At 38.1% G+C, this 12,702-nt stretch overlaps 1 pseudogene across 1 annotated transcript; it reads right to left on the bottom strand.

The window, feature by feature from the left end:
* Nucleotides 1-5,029: 5,029 nt before the first annotated feature.
* On the bottom strand, nucleotides 5,030-6,953 carry LOC308435749 (large ribosomal subunit protein uL16-like; annotated as a pseudogene). Its single transcript has 3 exons — nucleotides 6,930-6,953; nucleotides 5,668-6,111; nucleotides 5,030-5,253 (listed from the first exon to the last, which is right to left on the bottom strand). The product of its transcript is annotated as a large ribosomal subunit protein uL16-like (transcript).
* Nucleotides 6,954-12,702: the final 5,749 nt, after the last annotated feature.

Below are 12,702 nucleotides of genomic sequence, written 5' to 3' on the forward strand. Positions count from 1 at the left end.
GTAAGTTCTTAACTATGAGCATGTTGTGGTGGGCCATTTTAGAATTACCTGGGATAAGACTCACATTGAAGTATTATCTATATCCAGTTGGTCTGTTTGCATGTCTGTGAAATATTGTCTTGACAGTTTAACAAATGTGGAACATCTCAGCCTAGTGGTGGGTGGCCCCATGGTCCTTTTGGAGGTCTTGAACACTATGAGTGGAGAAGACGAGCTGGTCACTACACATGTGTTCATTCATTTCTCTCTGCTCTTGACTATGGATTTGAAGTGACTAGCTTCTAATGATGTGACTTCCCCCCAGTGATGGACTTTAACTTGAAATTACAGGATAAAATAAACCCCCTTTCTCCTAAACTTCTTGTTGTCTAGATAATATCCCTATAAAATTTTAAAGCTATGTGTTTCCAATACAGAATGACACAAAGTAAATAGGCCTGTCACCTGGGGATCCACCCCCTATGTAGCCACTAAACCCAAGCACTATTGCTGATGTTAAGTGGTGCTTACTGACAAGAACCGGATATGGATGACTCCTCAGAGGCTCTGCCAGAGTCATGCTGATACAGAGGAGGATGCTTGCAGCTAACCATCAGACTGAACACAAGGACCCCAATGAAAAAGCTAGAGAGAGGACTGAAAGAGCTTAAAAGGTTTGCAATCCCACAGGAAGAATGAAATGATCAACTAATCAAACCCACCACAGCTCCCAGGGACTTGAACACCAACCAACCAGTTTGCATAGAGAGACCCAAGGCCCCACCTGCATATGTAGCAGAGCATGGCATTTTCTGGCATTAGTAGAAGGAGAGGCCGTTGGTCCAGTGAAGGCTCGTTTGACCATTGTAGGGGGACACCAAGGTGCTGAGGTGAGAGAGGATAGTTAGGAGAGGAAGCATCTCCATTGAGGCAATGATTAGGGGAAGAGGATAATATCTGAAATGTAAATGTGGAGAATATCCAATAAAAAAGAAGAATGAGAGGATAGTAAAATATCAGACCAAAGAAAGGTCAGATGATAACAAGGCAGACACTAGTTCCTGAAACTCTGTGCCCAGCAGGTAAAGCTCACAGTGAGGCCTTCTGTGCTCTAACAGGTGTCTCACCCCTCTACAGCTCTATTGCCTATACACGTGGCTTCTCTCTTGGACTGATTGCTTTGGTATCTTTGGCTTTCCTTTATCAGTATCCCACATCTCGAAAATTTCTTATACCCTGGAGTCTGCATCACAGGAGAATTCACTTGACAGCTTCAAGAGCAGCCCACTTATGAACCCCATCCACATACCTTCTTCTTAGCACTTCACAGCACTTTCACCAAAATAGACCATGTAGTCGGTTACAAAACAGGCCTCATAGATGCAAGGACATCAAAATAATACCACGCATCCTATCAGATCACCATGGACTAAGGCTGGTCTTCCATAACAACAAAAACATCAAAAAGTCCACATACACATAGAAGCTAAACAATGCTCTACTCAATGATAGCTTGGTCAAGGAAAAAAAAGAAAGAAAGAAGGAAAGAAATCAGAGACTTTTTAGAATTTAACATACCCAAACTTATGGGATATAATGAAAGCAGTGCTTAGAGTAAAACTCATATCTCTGAGCACCTCAAAAAAGAAACTGGAGATAGCATACTCTAACAGCTTGACAGCACACCTGAAAGCTCTAGAACAAAAAGAAGCAGATACACCCAAGAGGAGTAGAAGGCAGGAAATAATCAAACTCAGAGCTGAAATCAACCAAATAGAAACAAAAAGAATTATACAAAGAATCAAGAAAAAAAAAACTAGAAGCTGGTTTTTTGAGAAAATCAATAAGATAAATAAACCCTTAACCGGAATAACTAGAGGGCACAGAAAGAATATCCAAGTAAAGAAATCAGAAATGCTATATGCAATTTTCTGAGGTATCGCCAGACTGATTTCCAGAGTGGTTGTATTAGTTTGCAACCCCACCAACAGAGGAGAAGTGTTCCTCTTTCTGCACAGCCTCGCCAGCATCTGCTGTCATCTGAGTTTTGGATCTTGGCCAACCTGACTGGTGTGAGGTGGAATCTCAGGGTTGTTTTGATTTGCATTTCCCTGATGGCTAAGGATTTCAATCACTTCCTCAGATGTTTCGCGGCCATTCGGTGTTCCTCAACTGAGAACGTTTTGTTTAGCTCTGTACCCCATTTTTTAATAGGGTTATTTGATTCTCCGGTGTCTAGCTTTTTGAGTTCCTTGTATACCTTGGATATTAGGCCTCTGTCTGATGTGGTATTGGTAAAGATCTTTTCCCATTCTGTTGGTTGCCGTTTTGTTTTCTTGACGATGTCCTTAGCCTTACAGAAACTTTGCAATATCATTAAGTCCCATTTGTTAATCTTTGACCTTAGAGCTTGAGCCATTGGCTATTCCACTTCTGGGCATATACCCCAGAGACACTTTAATACACAACAAAGATATATGCACCACAATGTTCATAGCAGCTCTATTTATAATAGCCAGAAGCTGGAAAGAATCCAGATGTCCTTCAGAAGATGAATGGATACAAAAATTGTGGTACATTTACACAATGGAATACTACTCAGCCACCAGAAACAATGACTTAACCAAATTCTTAAGAAAATGGCTGCATCTAGAGAATATCATCCTGAGTGAGATAACCCAGTCACAAAAGAACAGACATAATATGTAGTCACTGATAGTGGGATGCTAATGCACTCCCCCAGAAACAATTCACAGACTGTATGAAGTCCAAGAAATAAAGAAAACAAAAAAAATATTTACACAACAAGAAAACTTTGACTATTTCCATGTTACATTTTGTTTTACATGTACTTTACGCTCATTGTAACAAGTTTTCAATGCATACTATCAAACCTTTAAAAAAATCAAGTACTGACTAAAAAATATATTAATATAGTTTTATGTAAAAATTATTTTAAAATCTGAAAAAAGTACTGACAAAAATGTATAATTTTAAGCAAAAAATGTTTAAAATCTGTACATTTATCTTTGTTTTGTAAAATAAAGTTGTTTAAAAAAAAGAAATCAGAAATGCATAACATAACAGAAACTGAAGAAATTCAAGAAAACATCAGATTCTACTACAAAAGCCTATATTAAACAAAACTGGAAAATCTGGAGGATATAGAAATTTTTCTAGACAGATACCAGGTTCCAAAGTTAGATCAGGATCAGATAAACCATCTTAACAGCCCCATAACCCCTAAAGAAATAGAAGCAGTCAACAAAAGCACCCCACCCAAAAACACCTTAGGACCAGATGGGTTTAGTGCAGAATCCTATCAGACCTTCATAGAAAACCTATTACCAATACTCTCTAAACCGTTCAACAAACTAGAAACAGAGGAAATACTACCCTACTCATTCTTTGATGCTACAATTACACTCATTCCTAAACCACACAAAGACCCTACAAAGAAAGAACTTTAGACCGATTTCCCTCATGAACAATGATGCAAAAATACTCAATAAAATTCTTGCAAAACAAATCCAAGATCACATCAAAATAATCATGTACTGTGGTCAAGTAGGCTTCATCTCATGGATGAAAGGATGGTTCAATATATGGAAATCTATCAATGTAATTCAGTATATAAACAAGAGACCCATGGCCCCAGGTGCATATGCAGCAGAGAATATCATTCTCTGGCATCAATGATAGGAGAGGACTTTGATCCAGTGAAGGCTCATTGTCCCAGTGTAGAGGAATTCCATGGCACTTAGATGGGACAGGGAGGTTGGGAGAGGAAGCACCTTCATGGAAGCAATGGGAGGGGGATGGGATTGGTGTAAAGGGGATAATACCTGAAATGTAAAGACAAAGAATATTTAATAAAAACAGGAATAGAAAGGAACCCCATTCAGGAAATTCAACCCTGCTACCTGTTACCGAGCTACAGTTTCTTTCTGGAACTTTAGTGGAATTCCATGCACTCCTCAGTAACATATTTTACATGACTTAGAAACTAGTGCCTCATTCTGGTCTCTCCTTTGTCAACTTGACACCTATGTGCATTACTATAAATCATAATGATTGTTTCCTATCTCCTAAAGCCTAATATTCAACGCATATCACAAGAAATATTAAATCTTTAAAAGTCCTCCATAGTCCTGCCATTTGTAACATTTTGCTATGGCCAGCTTGAGTTGAATCTCTTTTTGTCCATTCGGCAGTATCTCCATTGAAGGACAATAAATCTGCATTGAAGAACAAGAAACCTACAAAAGAAGACATTTCCTTCACAAGGTTCTGCTCAGAGATGTTCTAAAGGCTTTCTTCATCCAAGTGGGCTCTTTCCAAATAAAAGTTTCAACCTAGATAGCATTGTTACACACTGGGTTCTCTGTAGGCGGGAGCTTTCGCATGGGGCATCTTTTCTACATCCTCCTGCAGAATCTAGGGTTCTTCCTTTTTCTACAAATTTTTTTTGATTTATTATTTATCCTTTTTTACAGTCCAGACTTTATCCCCCTCCCAGTCGACCCTCAGACTGTTCCACATCCCACACTTCCCCCCTCCATATCTCCAAGAGGACATTCCTACCCCACCCAACCCATCAGACCCCCCACACCCTGGTGCCCCAAGTCTCGAGGGTAAGGTGCTGCATCTTCTTTGACTGAGTCCAGACCCATTGTCCTCTACTATATATGTGCTGGCAGTTCTTCCTTAATGGTACTAATCTCTTTTACAAATATAACCATTTCTCATTTGTAACTTAGGAAATGTAAATTTATTTAAAAGGTCATACAAAACAAAACAAAAACCTGTTCATACCACTACCACTGTTGCCCCAGGCTTGCATCAGAATTCTTAGGCCTGGGTAATCTCAAATAGTTATACTATTTGGACTAAATATGTTTGTCCACATTTCCATGCACTGTACTAGTAAATCACTGTCAGTGGTGCCAGGTTTAAAATACTCAATAAAATCACCAATTTTAACCTTCTGCGTGTGCTTAATTCACTCACTAAGTTGTTCCAATTGACCAAACTTAAGACCTCATGGTATTTAAGAATCAGAAACAAATACATAAACAGATTTGACGTAAGATGTATTATTGAACATGATTTGGTAGGGTATAGGAGAGCATTGTGGAAATCTTCTGGAATGCAGGACTCTCCACTTATCCAGAGAACCAGGATTGGGCATATATTTGGTACCATAGCTATCAGGAATGAGCCGATTCTCAGCATCCATATCTTCAAATTCATCTGCATTAAATTTGGTAAAGCCTTTGAGTTATTAATTATTTAAGGCCTAGGAATACCCTACTCTGAGAGTGTGCTATGTACTTATTGGGTTTTTTTTGTTGTTGTTGTTGTTGTTGTTGTTTTTGTTTTTGTTTTTTCTAAGAAGGACTGAGGCTTCCACTTTTTGGCCTTTCTTTTTCATCATTATGTTTAATCTATACACACCAAGAAAACTTTGACTATTTCCATGTTATATTTTGTTTTACATGTACTTTATATTTATTGTAAATAGTACAATTTCAATGCATACTATCAAACCTTTAAAAATATCAAGTACTGACAAAAATATATTCATATAGTTTTATGCCAAAATGCTTTTAAAAATCTGTACGTGTATCTCTGTTTTTTTTAAATAAATTTGTAAGGAAAAAGAAGGAAAAAAAAACTTGGTGAAGCCCCACTTCTTTGAGGTATAGATCTTCTGAAGGCCAGGGGACTTGAACTTGGCTCTGTGCAGAGCCTCAATTACATGTTCTTTATTCTGCAGTTTGGTGCAGATGGACACGATGACCTGGCCAATGTGAAACCTGGTAACTGTGACCTGAGGCTTCCCAAATGCACCACGCATACCTGTCTGGACCTGCCAGCCCCAGCACAGGACAACGTCTTGTTGGTACGAATGACATGGAAAGGGTGGAGTCTCACTTGGCTATGAAAGCCATCTTTGCCACAACTCTTTATCATGTGTTTGTTGGCAGCCTCCAGTGCTTCAGAAGAGAGTTGTTCATATTCATTTGATACCACGTGGCCACAAAGTAGGAATTCATCAGCTTTCTCTTTTCTCCATCCCAAGTCAAAGATGTAGATCTTAGTATCAGGTACAGTATAGCAGAAACAAGACTTTGGTTATGGCTTGTTCTTAAATCACAAGTAACACCAGGAGGAGCAGCTCATGATAATAGGATCATTGGTGGTGCACCAGAGGAAAAGAGCAAATATAACCATTTCATCTTCACTTACTGTTCTCAACTTTAATCATGTCTTTCTCTTGCTGGCCTGTGTTCTTTTCACATTTTTTGCTGTAGTTTCTACGTCTCTTTGTAAATCTGGGTGAATCCAGTGAATGATGACCATGTCACCATCCAATGGACATGCTATCCTGAAATGTTCACTATTGAACAATGAGTCTGTCATATTTTAATTCAGCCTCACTTAGTTTTTCATGACACATACCAAGTGATTCCATAGTCTTTGACAGAATAAGATGTAAATTACCTCTAGCTCCATTCACTATAATCTTTGATCCCCCTCTGAAAGTTTATGGCTATACAGAGTTCTATCAACATTTGGTCTTCCAAACTCCAAGCAAAATTTCTGAGTTCAGATTGTAGAATTTTAGGGATTCTCTTACCCCCAACTCAACGCTTATCAACATTCTTTCTGCAAACCAGTTTATAAAGCATAAGAAACACATTGACAGACTTGTCACAGTAACAACCTCAGCCCTTGATACCAATTTTCAGTGTCAGTCACTCTTGTCATTGCTACAAGCAAATACCATACAGGAAGCAACTAATGGGAGGGCAGATTTGTTTTGGGCTTATAGCTTAAGAAAGTATACTCAGTTGTGGCAGGAAAGAAAGGTAGCAGGAATGTAAGCTAGTCATTCACATCATACTGAGTCAAGAAATAGAATAGAAATGAATAATGGTACTCACTCGATTTCTTTTCTTTTTCCTCATCTTTCCATTTAGCTCAGAATCTGAGCCCAGTGGATGGTGCTGCCTACATCCAAGAAAGATCATTTTCCTCCATTAAAACTGTCTGCCAATATCCACATCAATATACTACAAAAAGGAATTGGTGTTTGACTCATTTTCTAGTTATTTATTAGATCTTTAAAGTTGACAGTGAGCCAGGAAATGATGGCACAAGCCTTTAAGGCTTGGGAGGCAGAGGCAGGTTTATTTCTGTGATTTCCAGGTCAGCCTTCTACAAAGTAAGTTCTAGGACTTCCAGGGCTACAAAGAGCAACCCTGTCTTAAAAAAAAAAAAAAAAGCTTAATCATTACACCACATAAAACATTGATCTTCAACATCTCTATTGAGCTAGTTCTCCTATTATTATTTAACCAACTAGTTTATCACTGAATTATTGCTATACAATGCAACAAAAACATTACAAAGTACTGTTAACATCAGTTGTCACAAAGCATCAAAGAAAAGCATATACAAATATATGAATGGGGTATGGTGTGGTGGTTTGAATACATTTGTTCCTCATAGACTCCTTTGCATAATGCTTAGTCACAGGGTGTGGCATAATTCAGAAGTGTGGCCTTATTGGAAAAGGTGTAGCCTCCTCATTAGAGAACGTATATCACTGTGGAAGTGGAACTTTGAGGTCTCATATGTATGTTCAAGTCTGGCCAATGTAATTCAGACCTTCAGTGTAATTCTGACTGCCTACAGAAAGGAGTCTTCTTCTGACTGCCTTCAGATCAAGATGTAGCTCCTCCGTATATCACTGTGGAAATGGAACTTTGAGGTCTCATATGTATGTTCAAGTCTGGCCAGTGTAATTCAGACCTTCATTGTAATTCTGGCTGCCTACAGAAAGGAGTCTTCTTCTGACTGCCTTCAGATCAAGATGTAGCTCCTCTCTCAGCTCCTCCAGCACCATGTCTGCCTGTATTATGCCATGCTTCTCACGGTGATAATGGACTAAACCTCTGAATCTGTAAAACAGCCCCAATTAAAGGTTTGCATTTACAAGAGCTACCTAGGTCATAGTGTTTCTTCACAGCAATAAAACCCTAAGATACATGGTAAACATAATCAAATATTCTAGTTAAATAATACCCTACAAAATTAAAGTTTTTTAATTTGAGTAAGCCAGTAAAGCAAAAATTTCTTCACTTAATTCTTTACCAGAGGTTTCATGATACATTTATTTTGACCCTGTTGCAGAAAGTATTTTAAAAGGGTAAGCCATTTCAGCATGGCACCAAACCACACTGTCCCCAGGTATTCTCTGAAGCCAGTAGTCTCTCCTACATTAGTCCTGGCACTGGCGGGCCATATAGAACTAGCATTATATTCATCTTAAAAGCAGTCACCCTCTGGTTAGTCTCTCACCCTAGCTGAGGAATATCTGTGAACTCTGTCCATACTACAACTAGCCCAACAAATTCAACATTCTAGAGTCTTGTAATTTAACAATGGTTTTTATCTGGGATTTTTCTCAGAAATTTTTACACTACACAAAATGTCCACACCATAAACTCAGAGCCAAATGATAGGATAGATAGGATACAATTTTCCCATCTAGACAAGACAAATCCTCCTATACAAATCAATTCCTTATAAAATATTCATATCTACTTGTGGCTAATTAAGGCTGCATGAGTCCAGCTCATCTTCATCCTCATATGTTATGTCCTGGCTAGGTTGTATATTACCTGAAAACCATCTGATTAAATATGTTCTCTCAAAGTTAAACTGCCTGGGTAGGCTATGAGAAGATAATTAGTCATTCATGTCAGAAATCTGAGAATGCCCAATACAAATATAGGAAGCCTGACATGGCTATCAGAACTGAGACAGTTTGTAGAAGCAATTGCCTACCTGCACAGTCTCCTGTTAGCAACACACAAGAGCATTAGTCTTAAGTCTTCTGGCCCAGGATCACCTGACAGACCTTTTAAAGGCAGAATTTTGAAGTATTGATTATTATGGCTCGGCAGCGATTATCAATTGACTATTCTGCATAGTGTGTCCTTTTCTGGGCAGTATTTTGTCTGTATTTGAAATGGGCAATTTCTGCCCAGTGGCTAGCTAGCCACAATGTATTTTCTCACTTAGATGTAGAGACACTCAGTTTCTTCTTAGAATTCACCAAAGGGGAGCTGTTAGGATCAGATATTTCTAGAACAGCTTACCCTATTTAATATTTACTGCAACATGGCCCAACATTTTTTCTGAGGCAATTCTGTGTCAAGTGATACATGATAAATGGCCCCTCAATCTGCTTCACTACTAATATCATGTGATTGAATTTGAAAGGAAGATGATTGGGTTTGACTCTGATTCCATTTAACAGCTATGTGACATGAGCTTTAGCAAATAACTTATGTACTTTGAGCCCCACTTAGGTGAAACAAGTAAGTGAAAACCTGGCCAAAGGGGAAAAAATACTGTGCAACACACTCTAGCCACAATGCTACAGTGACAAATGCATATGCAATGGAGAGGTAGAAAAGATGGAAGCGCTGGGTAGTGTGTGCTTGGTGGAGAGAGACAGAACTAGAGACATGACCCTGCCCCTAAATATGCTGCCCAGACTCATGATTGCTCTGGCTCTGAGCAACCACAGGATGCCCAAGATGAAGAACAGTATACCACTGTATGTGTGCGTGTGTATTTTTGCCTGTGTCTGTGTCTGTGCATCAGTGTGTGTGTGTGTGTGTGTGTGTGTGTGTCTGTATCTATGTGTGTCTGTGAGTGTGTCTGTGTGTACCTGTGTGTGTCTGTGTATGAGAGAGAGACAGAGATGCCACATTCACAAAATAATAATGGTTCTATGTCACATTGGAATGAATTTGACCTCTCCATGGTTTAAGGGTTACATCAAAAGTAGAAAGAGGCCAAGGCCATATCTTAATTTATTTGAAACCCATTTGAGGAGCATAGGTGAATCAGAGCCCTCTTACCAGAACTCCCAAATGGTTCTGAAAAAAACAAAAACAAAAAAACAAAAAAAAAAAAAAAAACTTTGGGAGAAATGCAAATTGTTGTTCATCCATTCTAACAGAATTAGAAACTCTGCGGCTAGAGTTATCAATGTGTTCTTTTTTTTTTTTTTTTTTTTTTTTTTTTTTTTTTTTTTTCATAGACCGTCTTTTATTGGTAAAAGCACACATAGAAACAATAAAAACCACAATGGGGTTTCCTAGAAAAAACAATAGTACACAAAAAACATCTAAAGGAGAAGCACAGTGTTTCTAATACACAGAATTTAACCAAACTCTTTCCACATGGTAAATAAGGTAGTAAAAAAAAATGTGTTCTTTAAAAAAAATACAAAGTAAAAAGTAAAAACTCCTGCTGATAATTCTGATACATGCTTAAGTTTGAGAAATACTGCCCTACGCAGATCTCTGAAGTTCATGCATCACAAAAACTTTTTTATTTTATTGAATCCATTTTTTTTTAATTTTACCATTGTAATGATGAGAAAAATATGACTCTGAAGTAGAATCAACTCTCAGATAACCCTTCTTGAGGTAATGGCAAGTTTTATCTCTACCACAGCCCCACAGCACAGTGCCTCCTCATGGGCAGAGAAGAGGTTAGGAAAAGTGAGTTCAGAGTCAGGACAGAAAATGTTTAATTCTCAGAAAATCTTTATAAGGAGCCTCGGGCTACCTCTGCTACCTCCTAAAACCCATTTTCTTAACTATGTGCGAAACTTGATTTATCATTAAAGCCACTCTTGCCTAGGGGACACATGACGTTTTCTACTTGAGTTTTTGAGAAAGGAACCCTTGCCCTTTCCTACTGCATTATACCATGAAAACTGAAGTTAAGCAGCCTAATGAAGAACAGGAAGATTCATTTCATATTTAATAGTTAAAGTCATGAAGATTATCAACCAAAACTCTCCAGTATATTAGATAGTAAAAGTGCAAAAGAATTGTTCTTCAGAGTAAAGCGCCATCTTTATTGGAAGTCACCATCTTTATAAAGAGCTTTAACAGTTAAAATACCATCTTCCTTATCCCCTTATGGCTACAAATCTGGAACTTGTCCTTTTGTTGCCAATAATTTCACAGTGACTGAGTCACAGTCAGGTGGGGAAAACAGTGTTCCTAAAGATTTTAAAGAAAAGTCTGGTTCATCATTTGACATTTTGGTTTCTTGTGTATTTATTAAATATTGTAACATTTTAGTGGAATGGGCTTTAACAAGTGTCAACCTCAAGCATTTTCACATTTTAAAAAAAAACCAATTCCATATGTCAGCCTGTTCTGTATTCATACCTCCAATCCATAGATATCCTGAGGAGTGTGCACTGAGCAGTCACACTCCACTGAGCACTGAGCACATGCTAAGACTCTAGGCCTCCCATTGCTCCATTAAAGATGGCTGTCCAATGTTATACCTCTTTATATTTCCAGTGTTCTTTTCCTGACTCAAATGAGAGCTATTAATTTTTGGGTTGAGTTTTGCTGTTTACATTTAACTAAATTCCTAAAATATTTATTTCTGGGGGAAAAATCTCTATTTCATAAATGTCAAGCCTTTAACTACAATTAACACACACTTTACTTTTATAGGTTTTTTTTTTCACAAAATGTGTCAGTCTGAAGAAGACTGACTTATCTAAAGCTTTTAAGGTGTTTGTTTCTGTCACTCATATATGAAGTGATGTTGTAGTAAAAGAATAGGGACTGAGGACATCAAGTTTCATACATGAAAAAGTCAGCTGGCAGAAAAAGACTTGAAACCACTCTTCACTTGGTTCATATAACACTTGGAGCACACTGTATTAGGTACTTTACTAATGTTGTGACAACATACAACCAAAAGTCAACTTAGGCAAAAGACTGTTTTTACATCAAGAATATTAGACTTAAGGACTGTAGAGATTGTGCAGTGTGTAGGAGTGCATACTGCTCTTGTAAGGGACCTGAGTTTGGTTCTCAGCACCCATGTCAGATGGCTTTTAACTGCCAGTAACTTCAGTTACTGAAGGCAAACTAAGTGATATTTTCAAATCTCTTTAAACTCCATGGTTGAAAGTTCACACTGGAAGGTTTCTTTGAAATACTAGTGTTGTAAAGGCCTTGAGAAGTGACCAGCTGAAGAAGTGCATATGACTGGAAATGTAACATAGCTGGAGAATCCATGCCTTGATGTGGGAAGAAGTGAGACCAGGCTTTGGCACCAGAGAAAAAAATGTCCAGGGTGTGGGGAGAAATTCCCATATTGTTTTAGCCTACTGTTTCCAGAATTTCTTCAGCTGTGCAATGTTTTATTTTCTTAGACTACCTATAGACTAGACGCTGCTGTGCTAGCCTCCTAGTTGAGGTAATTGAGAGGGGCCAGTCTCAGATTATTTGTTGTCTCTGGAAATGAAGGCCTTCCTCAAGCATCATCTGGATTCCTGCAGACTGTCACATCACACTTGGATTCTATTACCTATCTTCATGTGTGGTGTCTCCAGCAGACTTTATACCATTGACAGATAGATATTTACAAACTTTTCAGATGTTCCCCGAATCCTAGTAATCTTTAGGACCTAGCTATAATGCCTTACCTGATCCTCTTGATAGAATTAATCACATCATTATCTAGGATACCATGATCCTCTATGGTTTTGCCTGTGTTAGAAATTGTATATAAATCCTTTACTGCCAATTAGAGTTAAATCAGCATATATGTACAAAATTAAATAATACAACTCTTACGTCTACTGCTGAGTTTCAT

Source organism: Micromys minutus (genome assembly GCF_963924665.1).
Source record: "Micromys minutus genome assembly, chromosome: 23".
In the NCBI taxonomy this organism is placed as follows: Eukaryota; Metazoa; Chordata; class Mammalia; order Rodentia; family Muridae; genus Micromys; species Micromys minutus.